We start from the raw sequence: 15550 nt of genomic DNA on the forward strand, positions 1-15550 counted from the left end.
CTTTGCATGTCTGAATAAATGTATTGGTGGATAGCTTTTGTGAAACTCAGTAGGACTGTTGTTACTGTGCTCTGTGCCTAAGCTGATTTGTCATTGCACTTTCAAGAATCTGGCTAAATGCCTGAGATTAAAGGATAATAGCATGTAGCCTAAATTTAGTGAGGGGAGATCTCTTCATGTCTGTAGCTTTTTTTCCCCCTGACATCTGGTTGCTATTCCTAGAACTTTGGCTGTTTGCTGCTTCTTAAAGCAAGCAAGACTGAAGCAGGAAGCTTTTCTTTTGCAAGTGCACCCTTAATTGGTTCTTTGTCGTGAATCACTCATGGCCATTTGTTTAATGGCTACTTTGTAAAAGTGATTATTAGATATACCTAGAAAACAGAAACACTCTGGAAAAACCTCATTGAACAGACCTTTATGTGCAAAGAGGTGTTATTGAAGTTAGACTGTACAGCTGTTGGCCACCATAAAGGGAAACTGCTTAAAGTAGCTCATACACAGAAGGTTGCTGGGGTGAGGGAGTGCTTTGTAATTGGGCCTGTGGCAGCCGCGCATGAGTACCTCTCTCAAAGCACTGTTTGGCTGTGGAGAGTGATTGGTAGAGTGACTTTTCAAGGAAGGTAGATTACAAAGATAGAGGGAAGTAAACATCAGGATAGGGATTGTCTTCCAAGTTGGGAGCTACTTTTATCCTGTTCCTGTAACTACGCAAATGCTCCTAGAGTCTTTTGGCTGCAGCAGTAATGTCACTGTTCCCTCAATCCAGACTCAATAAGTGGATGGGATTTGCAAATTGATTGCTAATTGCTTTTTAAAAAGTTGCCCTTTTTCCCTAAGTTCTACCTCATGCTTTTAAGAGGAGCAGAGAAAACTGGGAGTTTTGATTCTTTCTGTGCTGCATACATCTTTATTTATGCTAACTAGTTGAACCTGACACAATCAAATGTATGTTGTGACTAGCATTTTATATCAACTACTGTTGAAAGAATGATGGTATACAAGTTGTGTAGATGACACTAAATACATTAGACTTTTACTCTTTTCTGATATTGAAGAACTATGGAGCTGTATATAATTGTTTTGCTAGTAGTATGACTGGTATACATTTGTACCTGAAATAGTCCTCTTGCACAAGAGAAAGTTTATGTATCTAAGAGATACATAGGACTTCTCTATCAAATTGACACTTTGTGTGTGTGTGTGTGTGTGCGCGCGCGCAAGTTGGAAGTAAGAAAAATTACCAGTGATGACATATATACAAATCTCAAACCATCACCAGTTTTATTCTACTGTTATGCACAGTTAAGATGGAGTTGAACACATGATATTTTAAAACATTTAAAGAAAATTGTCCCACTAATTTGTATACTGAAGCAGCATACTTTGCTTGGAGATTGTCTATATAGAACAAAGTTAAGAGCTCAGCAGTACAAGGGACAGGGAATCTGTAATGTTGCTGAAAAAAACTTCTAAAAAGGCCTCAAGAGATACTAATGAACAAAATACTGAATACCAGAGGCTACTAAAAAGTGATCTTGATGACACAGCCTCTGTGGAGCATGAATGCCACTATCAAAAGCTTCTGTCTGGACTTTTTTTTTTCCTTTTTTTTTTCTGTTCTGTTAATGTTTTTCAAGGGCATGATTGTTAAATTTCCAAAGTCATTGCCTGTAATGAGAGGGCTTTGGAACCCATCCAAATGTTATATTTTATTTAGTAAGTGAGCAAGCAAGATTCTCACTTCTCAGACTTGATGGCTGTATGAATAACTGAAGAATGTTTCTGGTGTTAGTATGTATTTTGCTTGATGATGTTTTAAAGATATAGGCAATTGTAACTCTGAGACCTTACTCTCATTACACTATGGAACAGATGACCTGTGTGGTGTAGCAGTTTAGGTACTGAAGGCAAACATAATACTTTTGGGGACTAAAAATAGGTGAAATTTGGTTGGGATGGTGGTCTTGTCTTTTGGACTCAAATTAAACATGGATTTTCAGAGATGAGTTGGACAATCATACCTATTTAATAACTCAGACTTCTTCCCTTCCCAAATAGTGATGGCAAGGAATTAAAAAAAAAAAAAAAATTGATTTTTTTTTTTATTAGAGAGAGAGAGTGCTCTGTATGGAATATTTTCAAGCTTTTCCTTGCAATTGGAAACTTTATACTGAAAGAGTTGCTTACCTAACAGCTGGGCTCCAAAACCTGGAGCTTTCAAAAAACAGACATGTACCACCAAATGTAGGAAGTGTCATGATAAAAGTAATGTAACATCCAACATTAAATAATCCCTTTCTCTGCAGCTGTTATGCACTCAACCTTCTTCCTTTGAAGTTTATGGAGTGACTTTGAATGGTTTGGATGGAGGCATGAGAGGAACACAGCATCCTGAGCAGGAGTGATACTTATTCACAAAAACCCTGATTCAAAGGAACCGACTCACAGACGGACTGTAGGCCAAAGCACCTTTATTTTCGCTAGCGGGGAGAGCATAGGGTCCATCCTACAAAATTGCATCTCCGCCGAGGTAAAATTTCAGTCAGCTTATATAGCAGTTTTATCAAACATTCCATACATTCTGTGGTTAATCCCCAATAAGCAAGCAGTCTGGTTACAAAATTTTAGTGCTCTATTTTGTCTATTGTAACTAATTTTATGGTTCCCTAGATAACAAGGTTTATATCCAGTTATCTAATCAGCAACAACTAGTAAAAACACGCCCAAGTCTACGCTCACTGGCTAGTGATAAACATTTCATTCATTACTGGTCAGTCGTATTTAAATTAACTCCACTTGTGATGTAGATTAGCATGAATGCTCCTTACGGGTGGGGGGGGGGCAAGTTTCTTCGGTCTTGAATTGAGTCGGCGGTCGCGCTTCCCCCCCGCCGCCTCCACCCTCCCCCCAGTTACGAAGGACTTCTCTGGGTTTGGCCCACCCTGCAATTCAGTCAGCAGAGCCAGGGGGTACAACACCGATACCGAGGAACATCTTGCCCTTTTAGCACGTATTGTTTCAGTATGCAGACTTGCCAATCTTTGGTATGTAGGCCTGCTTGTCCTTGGTACGCAGTTTGTCACAGCTTTTGCCTTTCTTTGTCTGTTCTCACCAGTTTCTGATATTCTTCAAGGATGCAGGTGTAGAAATGGCGAAACTTCTGCATACTCGGTTAATCTGTATCTAAATTTTGCAACTCTGGTATGGTATCATTATCCCTCCTTTTCTTTTGAGGGTAAGAATTCACAGTATTTGCTAACTCATACTTATGCTTAAGAGCGGCCTAGTTATGTCAAGCAAACCCTCAAGCCACACCAAACTCCATTCCTTAATTCAGCCCTAATCCTTGCCCTGCCAATTCTGTATATTTTTGTTCTTTCAACTGAAATCAGACCAGTATTTGTTTTCTTTAATCACTGCTTTTCTATGTATCTAGTAAGATTTCTTGTACATCCATTTGTTATTATGCAGACTTTAAGTATTACATGTTTGATTAGGCCTCTAGTTACTGTCTTCAGTTGTTTGAGATGAGGTTGTCTTCTGGCCTTGTGTTTTTTGTGTTGTCTGCAGCTTACAAAGCTGTGGCTAAAATACTTCTGCATTCTTCCAAGATGTCTCATAGTCAGAGTAGTCACACATATCAGAGACAAGATACTAATTAATTTAGCAAGTGGCTGTTATTTTGAGATGGCAGTGAAATCATGTGTCTCTTAGGTGTAAATCAAGAAAAAATCCTTCTTGCTGTCTCCTCCAAGCCGTCCAGTTCTCCCCTGCTTTCACTAAATGTTTAGAGCTAATATATACTATTAGAGAGACACATTGACAAACTTGTCAACTGTAGAGTGGAAAGGAAGAGTGTCTAATGTGATGGACTTTACAAAGTAGAAATGTACAAGTTTCCCTTAGTTATGACTCATTACATGTAGTCTAAAGAATACAAGACATCAAAACCTTTTAGAGTGTTTATAGGAAGGTCATAGTGTGTATCCAGCAAGAAGGTCATGTTTGTTACAAGTTTAGCTAAGAGCTCGAAACAGTCAAAGACCCCAATATTGTAAAGAGCTTACTATAAGTGAATGCTGAGTTCATACAAAACTGTTCTGGCATCTACTACTAATGAGTAATTTTGGCAATGCTCTGCATGGGCCCAGAGGTTTTATTGTTTGTACATTTTTCTAAGACTAGGAATCAAGAAGTGTGTATTTCTGACATAGAAATTAGAAAGGTTTTAAGTTCAGTTTAAGGTAATGATAGCAATTATAACAAACCAGTTCTGGGTCTGACTTTTCTTTCTTTCCTATCCCATAAAAGCATTCACAGATTGACAACATTTCTTCTTCAGATTCTTTTTTATTTAAAATGGTGTTGGCTTAATTGTGACAGTAACCAGCAAGATAGCTGTTCCCTTTACTGTTTAATGACACTTTAGAGTGAGGCCACCCTGAATGAAGATGCCCATGCCAGATTTACAGAAGCTTGCAGAACAAAAAGAGCTGATGGACTGATTCCTAAATAAGAGAGTTCAGCTGGAGAAGGAAATTAGGCAGAATATGACAATGGATGGGATATAATGAATGAGCTGGAAGAAAGGAGTTAGGGGAAGAACCACCCACTGTAGGAGAAGGTCAGGTTCGAGACCATCTAAGGAACCGGAAGGTGCGCAAGTCCATGGGACCTGATGAGACGCATCCGTGGGTCCTGAGGGAACTGGTGGATGAAGTGGCTAAGCCACTATCCATCATATTTGAGAAGTGGTGGCAGTCTGGGGAAATTCCCACTGACTGGAAAAGGAGAAATATAACCCCCACTTTTAAAAAGGGAGAAAAGGAAGACCTGGGCAACTACAGGCCAATCAGTCTCACCTCTGTGCCTGGCAAGATCATGGAGCAGAATCCTCCTGGAAACTATGCTAAGGCACATGGAAAATAAGGAGGTGATTGGTGACAGCCAGCATGGCTTCACTAAGGGCAAATCATGCCTGGCAAATTTGGTGGCCTTCTACAATGGGGTTACAGCGTTGGTGGATAAGGGAAGAGCAACGGACGTCATCTATCTGGACTTGTACAAAGCATTTGACACTGTCCTGCAGGACATCCTTGCCTCTAAATTGGAGAGACATGGATTGGACAGATGGACCACTCAGTGGATAAGGAATTGCTGGATGGTCGCACTCAAAGGGTTGCGGTCAACGGTTCGATGTCCAAGTGGAGAGCGGTGATGACTGGTGTTCCTCAGCAGTCGGTATTGGGATCGGTGCTATTTAACATCTTTGTCAGTGACATGGACAGTGGGATTGAGTGCACCCTCAGCAAGTTTGCCGATGACACCAAGCTGTGTGGTGTGGTTGACACGCTGGAGGGAAGGGATGCCATCCAGAGGGACCTTGAAAGGCTTGAGAGGTGGGCCCATGTGAACCTCATGAAGTTCAACAAGGGCAAGTGCAAGGTCCTGCAGATGTGTTGGGGCAACCTCAAGCACAAATACAGGCTGGGCAATGAGTGGATTGAGAGCAGCCCTGTGGAGAAGCACTTGGGGGTGTTGGTTGATGAGAAGCTCAACATGACCCAGCAATGTGTACTTGCAGCCCAGAAGGCCAACCGTATCCTGGGCTGCATCAAAAGAAGCATGACCAGCAGGTTGAGGGAGGTGATTCTCCCCCTCTACTCTGCTCTCGTGAGACCCCACCTGGAGTACTGTGTTCAGCTCTGGGGCCCCCAACATAAGAAGGACATGGACCTGTTGGAGCGAGTCCAGAGGAGGGCCACGGAGATGATCAGGGGCTGGAGCACCTCCCCTATGAGGACAGGCTGAGACAGTTGAGGTTGTTCAGCGTGGAGAAGAGAAGGCTCTGGGGAGACCTTATAGCAGCCTTCCACTACCTAAAGGGGGCCTACAAGAAAGCTGGAGAGGGACTTTTTACAAGGGCATGTAGTGATGGGACAAGGGGTAATGGCTTTAAACTGAAAGAGGGTAGATTTAGGTTAGATGTAAGGAAGAAGTTCTTGACAGTGAGGGTGGTGAGGCACTGGAACAGGTTGCCCAGAGAGGTTGTGGATGCCCTGGCCCTGGAAGTGTTCAAGGCCAGGTTGGCTGGGGCTTTGAGCAACCTGGTCTAGTGGAAGGTGTCCCTGCATATGGCAGGGTGGTTGGAACTAGATGATCTTTAAGGTCCCTTCCAATCCAAACCATTCTGTGATCCTATGATTATATGATTTAGTGCTACAGAAAGGTTTGAGGTTGTTTAGTGATCTAGATATATTAAAGGGAACAAACGCTTCAAGAAATTGAGGGAGGATTCTGGGAAAGACTTGAGTAAATTCAATATCTGCTTTTAATGCAATACAGATTCCTTCAACATGGGTGTGGTTACCCCTTGGGTTTTTTTTCCTTCTGTTTTTTGCTTTGTGAAGTGCCTGTAAGGTACCGGTCTATTCCTAAGGAGTTGCAAACCTTTCAGTCCTCCTCAGGAGATTTTTTTTCTGTAGGTTTTGGCATTTCTGTACCTGTATGAATGAGGAATGGAAGGAGGTAGTGGATTATGAGGGTCTGTACCCTGGGCTGGAGATGTCCCTGTTCTGCACACCTTGGCTGTCTCCTGGGTCTAACCCATTGGTCTAGCCATAAACAGTCTGTGTTGCAGTTACATTTGGGGGAGCTCTGCAAGGGACAGTCCTTCCAGCAGGAACAGACTGGCTTGAGGAGTACCAGAGAAATCAGCAAAGAGGGAGCAAAGGGCTATAAGGAACAGGGAGAATTTGAAGCCCCATTGATATCTGCCAGTCTTTCCCAGGTGTGTTTTACTCTGGGATAATCACATGCAGTTTATCTTCAGAGAAACTAGATCCAGCTCGGGTGTGGTTTATTTATTTCTTTTTTTTAGATTATGGAAACTCTTGCCATACTACATGTTAGTTCGTAAAATGTTTTGCCAAAGGCATTTTTCACAGCTGACTTTGCACTCTGAAGCTGATGTATGACTGGAGTATCAGTCCATGTAGAATTTTTGACCCCTTTAGTGTCCTTGATGACTTTGTGGAATCAAGTTTTTGTTAAGGTACTAGCTTCAAAATGTGGTGGCACACCACCCTTCACCCCCCTTTACCTATTTCTAGCTTGCAGATAAATCACATCTTTCCATATTGAGGCAGCTCAAGGGTTACAATGCAGTTATTATCACTGTGTTTACTCCCTCAACTCTGCAGCTTGCATTTGATAAAATTGATGTGATCAGTTTTTTGTTATATCAGAGGCTTCCACAGGATTCGTAGAATTCAAATATATGGTAGAGAGTTATGTTAGGCTGCTGATAGCCAGCCCTTGTGGCAATGTGGCAATTTCCTTTAACTGAACTTGGTGTTAATTGGTTCAGAAGAGTCTGCTGAATATTGCGTGTCACCTTTGTGTTGTCCTAGCTTGGTTAGAGGAGCTCCTGGTATAATTTAGATTGAGGTTCTTAAGACAACTTGTAACTTTGGAACCATTTCAGGAAACAGCTATGTGGAGCTGCCCAGATTTTTTGGGGGTTGCAAAGTGCTGCTTTCCCCAGGATTAACCCTCCCCAACCTTTGAGGTGAGAAGGGTGGAAAGTAGCCTGGTGTGTGTCTTCAGCAGTGCCCAGCCCAGAAGTCTACATTGGTTGTTTACGGTCCTGTCAGCAGCATAGATGGTAACCTAGTGCAAGTAATTTTACCTCCTTGGACCTTAATTCTCCATGTTTTAAATAGGAGTGACTAATGCGGACTCCTTTGTAAGGTGTTTCCAGGCCTGCTGATGGCAGGTGGTGTGGAAGAGCTACATGCAGCTAATATCCCATCAAGCATGAAGTAGGTATATTGGATAATATGTTGTCATTCCTCTATTAATAAATACAATATGGCATCTTGTTTGGAGAGAGACGGAGCAGTGGTCTCCAAAGTGAGGTGTGCGCACCTCAGGGTGTGTGCAAGATCATCCATTGAGGTGTGGGAGAAAATATTGGAACTTCTATTTATGTTTAGTTTTTTAGATAAAAAATAAGAACAAAATTAAGCTTTACTAATATTTAATATACGGCTTGACACTGGTGCCCTCACTTGGTCCATATGTCAGATGGCCACATGTAAGGTATGGTACACAAGGTATCCTGAGGGAAGAGTGGATGCTCCAAAACATGGAGAGGTTGACAGTGGCGCCATCACTCGTTCATTCACTTTAAGCATATTGTGATGTATTACAGTTTATTTGTGTCCAGTTAAGTGGATTTAAACATTATATTATCTAGTTCTAACTAAACTAACCCTCACAGAATAGACAAGTGTCTTAAAAAGATTCCTGCAAAGAAACTGTGGATTGAATGTAATACTATAATATGAGCACAAGTGAACAACAAGAAAATGGCAGAGCTGACGCTTCTCCTACTCCTAGTAGAAGCTCTTTGTCAGCCACATTATGTGGTAAAAACAATGATGTCCTAATCAGATCTGAGAAGAACTTGGCCAAAAAATAATTGAAATTATCAGTGTTGAAATAAACTGAACTTTGAACCAGACCTTTGAATTGCTGCATCACCAAATGTTAAACCAAGATTGTCAAAAATAAAGGAGCATATTTGATCACATAACTCTCCATAAAAAAATATATTTAAAAAATTAGTAATATTTTGGGGGGAGAGCAAAAAGGTTTTTTTGTACTGTTAATAAGTAAAATAAAAATTAAAAATATTGTTTATTTCATCTTTCACCCTTTTTAACTTATAGTTTTTGTGTGTGTTTTAAAATGTACATAATGTATTAATTAGTACAGTAGTACATGTATGTAATTTTTAAAGAAATAAATATACATATATTGGGGGTGCATGCTCAAATTTTTTTACCGATAGGCGTACATGATCAAAAAATTTGGAGACCACTGATCTAGAGAATAGACACTTAAACAGTAAATAACAGATTAGGTCATTTGCCTTCATTCATTTGGTGTCCTTCAACACTCTAGACTGTTGGTGTTGTGGGAGAATTGAAATTTTCCTGTCATTGACCAGTTTGTTTCACATGGGATGTTTCAGAGTTGAATCTGTCATGCACAGAACGCAGTGTCCTGCGAGGCTGCTGTTACTCTGAGGCACATGTTGTGCAGCGTCTGAGTAATGAATTCAGCTAAAGAGCCTACGTATTAACTGCTGGTATTTTGTTGAGTTCATTAATGTCCTTTTTTAGGTTTTAGCTTTTCAGAGTTAATGGCTTTGACTGGAGTGATTAGCACTAACCTTGCTGCCTGTGGCAAGGTTAAAATGACATAAAATGTTTTGGAACACAAACTTCGTCATGGTCCTCATTATGTGAAATACCACTGTGTAAGTCGGCCAAGGACACCTTGATTAGTCTGTAATGTCCTTCTATTAACAGTTTCTTTTTTCCCCCCACTGATAGATATTTATTAATACAAGGTATATAATGAAGATTTATTCCTTCTAGAAAGCTATATATGTGCTCATGTATTTCTGATTATATAGCAATTTTTGAACCAATGGTAAAAGACTAATGACCTGAGGAAAGACATGTGGAGATTCAAACCTTTGCCAACTCTGAATGTATAACATGGTGCTTTTTATGTTGATTCTACATGAATGAATGTATAATCATGTATTTAACTGTGAATATCAAACATTACTCTGTGATAATGAGTTAGCACATTATATTTTGAAAGCGTTGCACAGAGAAATGCAATCAATGACGTTTCATGTTCATTTCAGCTAACATCCCTGTTTTTATAGTCGTTTCTGTCTTTTTTCTCTGTAAAAGTCTAATGCTATTTTTGTGTTTGTGTGAAGTAAATCTAAAACCACATTTATTAAGGGCACAACTTTGCATGCACCCAGACTAATTCTAAAATTTGAACTATAGATGTGCAAGTTAAGGTCTGAAATACTAGATTTCCTTAATGCAATTACAATTTCTGGGCAATGAAATGCCTTTACCATGAATAATAATGACGAGAGTAGAAAATACTGTATTTAGTGATTTTTTTTTTTCTTCTTTTTTTTCTTAAATGCTTTTTCTAATAACTTCCATCATCCTTGGTATGCTTTATTCAGAGGAAGTGGGAACGTGGGCATAGCTCATATCCATAGATAACCGATACTTCAAAAGGAGCTTGCTCTAATTAGCATGAACCAAAATTGGGGTAATAGACTGAGACAGAATTATGCAAAAACTATTCTGTACATCAAGTTTTCCGTCTTTTTTCCTCTGTGGGTGAAAGACACTATGTAACTTCTGGAGTTACTGTTCCTTATTTGGAGTTTCATCTTTGGGTGGTCTTCCTGTGTATTTTTCCTCTGGTTCACTGTAAAGGCAGCACCTTTCCACTTGGTTAGTTATAAACCTGGAATACCCTTCCCTATATCACCTTTATCTGTACCTGTGGACCAGTTTTCTATGCTTAGGCAATTACTTTGCACTGCAAAACAACTGTAAGGATCATGCAGACCAAGCCTCTCCTCCTGTAGATCCACGACCTCCTGCACTGATTAAAAATGTTGTGCTGGTGCTGAGCACAAAACAGAACTTCTAGGATGGGCTGTATCCATTTCTTACGTGCAGGTGACCTGTCTAATGCTAATCTCCAATGATGGGAGGGTGGGGGGTGGTGGTGTGTGTGTGTGTGTCTAGAAAATGTTGCATTGCTAGACTTGCTCAGCTTGTCCTAAAAAGATTTCAGGTCTTTTTCTGAAAGTAGGAGGAGACCAGAGGAAAAATTGTTACTGTAGTTTACTCGTATATTGTGGAGGTAACTGGTGTGCCACTGCTGGTTCTGTTTTCTAGAAAATGCACTGCCAAAATCTTCATAAAGATCTACTGGGGAGAGGAAGGAGAGGGGGAACGAGTCTTAGAGGATGTAGTTCAACAGAAACCTGGAAGGTTATTTACTTACCACTCAAACAGTGATTATGTCAAACTACCAGGAAGTTTTTCTACCTTCTTGTTACAAAAGCCACTGTTTCCAGGTTTTTAAAAGTAGTTATGTATTTTTCAAAGCTGTAGTGTAGTTTAATTTTTTTCTGTTGTTGTATGGAAGAAATTGTATCCATTCTTTATTTCAAGACTCATTCTTACCTCATAATGGCTTTGTTTTATTAAGAAAGTTTGGTTCTACTCTCCTGTGGGGTAACTTTCCAACAACTTTTTTACACTTGCATGTTTTCTTCTGTTTTGCTTCGGTTTCTGAAACCCCATCTACTTCAAATTTAATTGCAATTCTGAGAGGGGTTTTTCCTAGTTTTGTTGTGTTAAATATTTATATCTAATAAAGGGAAAGAGTGGAAGAAACAGACAAAGCTGGGATCAGTTATTGTTACCAAATAGTACCCTGGAGATGCAATGAATAAGTCAGACGTTTAATATGAAAGAGTGATCAATTTCATTTCTGCATCCTTAGAATCTGTGTATAATCATGTAATTTATTAATAGTTAACATAAAATGACAGTGGTGACAATGTATTTGTTATAAACAGATTTTAATTTACAAGTAAATGTTAAAATATTGAATGTTGAGGAAGGAAATTAAACTCCTTTTTCCATCTGCTTCTGTGAATTCCCACAGCTATGTTGGGAGTGCAGAAGCATGAACAGAAATTATGAGTAAAATGTGTTTATTATTTAAGTAACATGTAGTGCTCAGCTTTTAAGGGAGAGGAGAGTATCAGGTTCTGCTTTTCAATTTAAAATTCAGTTTTTAAAAGCATGGAGGTTTAACTTTGGGTTTAAAAGCAAAACAAATCTAGGGCCCATCCTGTATTTCATCCTAATCTTGGGAGCCCTAATTTTTATTCAGAATAAAGCGCCACTGAACTATAATACTGAGTCCTTCACTCTTGCTGTTTCTCTCAGCCTTATTTTCTCCCATTCCTTCTCCTGTTCTGTAGTAACTGGGTGTGTCTTTTTTAAGTTGAGCTGAAGCAGCACAATAAGCGCAAATTATCTTTCTTAGGCTCTAGCCTGCTGGTGTGATTCTTGGACTGAAATAATATGAAAATTGGAATGAGAGCAGAAGTGGTACCTTGTGAAGAAAATTAAGGCTGGTTTTCTATGCCTTTTGGTTTAGCGAAACAGAGCTTCCCCAGTAATGGCAAAACAACATAAAAATTGGACAGGAAACCATCTTGACACAGATTTTTGGGGATCTGGTTTTAGTAAGTCCCACCTTCCATTGTCTTTCTGTCTTGCCTGGTCAAAGAGGAGGAGGTTCTGCCTCAAGGATTAATGTTCCAAAGTTTGCACTGATTTCAATTCCCTGAAACTCTCTTCAGCAGTCAAGATTCCAGGCTGCTTCTTGAGAAGCTTTTTGATTAGGCTTTCTCTGAAGAGCTAGTTAAATATTACATATAATAAAAAATGCCTAAATTGAATAAAAAGTCTGATTTTGTGGGTAGCTGTGGACAACTTCATGTATCAAGCTTTTCAACTGACCCTGATTAGCTGCGAAGGAAAAATTCTTCTGCCAACGAGATGCCAAATTTCTGCCTACAGTACCTTCCTCCTGCTCCAATGACACAGTTTGAGCATTGTTGTAACTGAGTGGCTGTAAGCAATATCTTTGCCATAGTTCTTTACTTTATCCTTGGTGTATGGAAAAGCACCATATGAACTATAGCTCAATGAGAAAAAAAAATCACTGTATGTTTTTGCATTTTTATGTTTTTTAATGTTTTAACATATGTAAGTGTAGAGCATGAATAGTCTAGACCAACTTCTATGAAAATGGTCTTGCAGAGTGGTGAGAGTGTATTTCTGGACTGTCATGGTTCATAAATGTTTTGTGGCTGATGAATTCCACAATACATCACCACCTCATACTTTGTATCTGCTGCCGTGGATGGAGAAACTTCCTGAGCACTCTGAGGTACAAATAATTTATTGGGGCAAATAATTTATTGGCTCTTCTCACTTCTGAGTTTTGTAGGTATGCTGGTTTTGGCTGGGGTAGAGTTAATTTTCTTCATAGGAGCTAGTATGGGGCTATGTTCTGGATTTGTGCTGGAAACAGTGTTGATAGTACAGGGATGTTGTAGTTATTGCTGAGCAGTGCTTACACAGAGTCAAGGCCTTTTCTGCTTCTCACACCACCCCACCAGCGAGTAGGCTGGGGGTGCACAAGAATTTGGGAGGGGACACAGCCAGGAAAGCTGACCTCAACTGACCAAAGGGATATTCCATACTACATGACGTCATTGCTCAGCATATAAAGCTGGGGGAAGAGGACGGAAGGGGGGGACGTTCAGAGTGATGGCGTTTGTTTTCCCAAGTAAGCGTTACGTGTGATGGAGCCCTGCTTTCCTGGAGATGGCTGAACACCTGCCTGCCGATGGGAAGTGGTGAATGTATTCCTTGTTTTGCTTTGCTTGCGTGCGTGGCTTTTGCTTTAGCTATTAAAGTGTCTTTATCTCAACTCAAGAGTTTTCTTACTTTTACTCTTCCAATTCTCTCCCCCATCCCACTGGGGGGGAGTGAGCGAGTGGCTGTGTGGTGCTTAGTTGCCAGCTGGGGTTAAACCACGACAGCAGGCAAAGGACAAAAATACTTCTTGCTGTATAACAACAAACACAGACTTTCCTAAGTCTGTGTTATTCAAGCATCTGGGAAATACTGTTTGCTCTATCACAGAGAAAAAAAGAAATGAAACACTATTTAGTTTCAATGCAGTTGAGGAAACTTGAAAGACAGGTTTTCATGTATAAATGTCATTATAAGAAGCATCTCTTCTATAGCACAAATTAGCTCCTAATAGCAAGTCAGACTACATGCTGTGACTTGGAAGTATCCTTGTCCTTCATGTCTTCCAAAGGATCTTATACTAAATTGAATCATGTGGTACTGTAGCTTTACTAACATCACAATTCTGACCAGTACAATTGTACACATTTCTTCTTGTCTAAACCACAACAGATTCATTTGAAATCTCTACCTGTTTATATTTAAGAATGCTGCCAAGAACAATGGAGTGCAAGCAGCAAGAGTGACTACATTTAAAAGCTGAATAATGGCTTGTTCGCAGAGCACTTGTTCTGAGTTTTACATCTTTTGAAAACCTTCTATTTTAAGCTTTGTTTTTACTCAGCTTGAAAGACATTAAAAGTAGAACTGTACCAGAGAATATGGGGAAACGGGGAGGATTGAAAGTGTGGGACTGGGAGAGTCTAATCTGTTTAGAAAAACTCACAAAAGAAGCTTTTGTCATTAAAAGCAGATACTATCTAAAGTGCCTTAGTCAGAGAATGAGTACTAAACCCTTGTCTTTTTTAATGAAAAATAAGCCTTCTAAGGGATTTGGATGCTTTTGAAAATAGTTATGCTCCTAAATTGCTTGACACTTGATGTAAATCAATTTAATTAGACACAGATTATGCGTAGTTCCAGATCTTCATCATGAAAGAAGTAGGAACATAGAGAGCAGCATCTCTGCTACATAAAATCTTGTGGAAGAGATGCCAAAGCTAGGCCAGAACAACTACATGTGTGCATAAAATAACTATACTTATATACATGCATAAAGGCAGCACCTTCTATAGAGACTTTTTACAACCTATGGACTTGGGCAATGAGCGGAAGTGCTGTCTTCCTAAATATGCAGACTTGTATAACTTTCTGGCAGAATTCCTTAGTACCTTGTAACTGTCTTTTGAAGCTTTTTCCTTTCCTTTCTCTTCCCTCTCTCTATCACTTAGCATGCATTTTGCAGTCATAATGCCATGAAAGTGTTTTTACTGTCTGTCACCAAACTTAAAAAAAAGCACTTTTTATGATGTATAATAGACAGAGGATAACATTTTTCTCTTGCCTAACTAGCTTATATAGGAAGCTCCTTTTTGTATTTTGAATGGAAAAGAGGCAAGGCTAATGTATTACAAAAAGATTACAGCTAATACTCCATTAAGTTATTTTTTTAAGACTAAAATGATGATGGTCATACCACTTTTTTTTACCCTGGAAAAAAGTCTGCTCTTTGTTCTCTGATTACTTTGTCCAGATGTTTCATGTTGGCTTCTGTGTGATTACATCTTGAAAGGTTACTGCAGAAGTAAAATGACTGTCTTCTTGCAGAAACCCTAGGGAAACCTATGGGCAAGAAATAAAAGTTAAAAGCATATACTGATGCTCTGCCATTAAGAAGAAAAATGTAGAGTGCTAGTGAAAATGTTAAGAAAATGAAAGAGGCTTTTCTGTTCCACCAATAGTGAAGCTATCGTGTCTGTGCATATATTTTTAAAAATAAAATTAATTTTGAGAAAAATAGCCTCAGTAAATGCAGAACATCAGTCTCTAGGTAGAGGGTTGGAAAGACCAGGAGTCTCAAACCTTCGTATAAACTTGGGAGGAAGAAGAAATGCATTATTTTTTTTTTGCCAAGGGCAGTGACTCTAGCCCTCTATAAGATTTAATCTTAAGTGCATCTCTGAAAGTACTTTTTCATTACGATTTACTATGTCTCCATATAAAATCTACTTACTTCCCTTGCCTCCCTTTCCAGTGGCTTGCTATGGTTGCTGCATTGTTAGTGTGATGCCAGAAGGGAGGAA

The sequence above is a fragment of the Gymnogyps californianus genome, chromosome 2 (genome assembly GCF_018139145.2).
Source record: "Gymnogyps californianus isolate 813 chromosome 2, ASM1813914v2, whole genome shotgun sequence".
Lineage (NCBI taxonomy): Eukaryota > Metazoa > Chordata > Aves > Accipitriformes > Cathartidae > Gymnogyps > Gymnogyps californianus.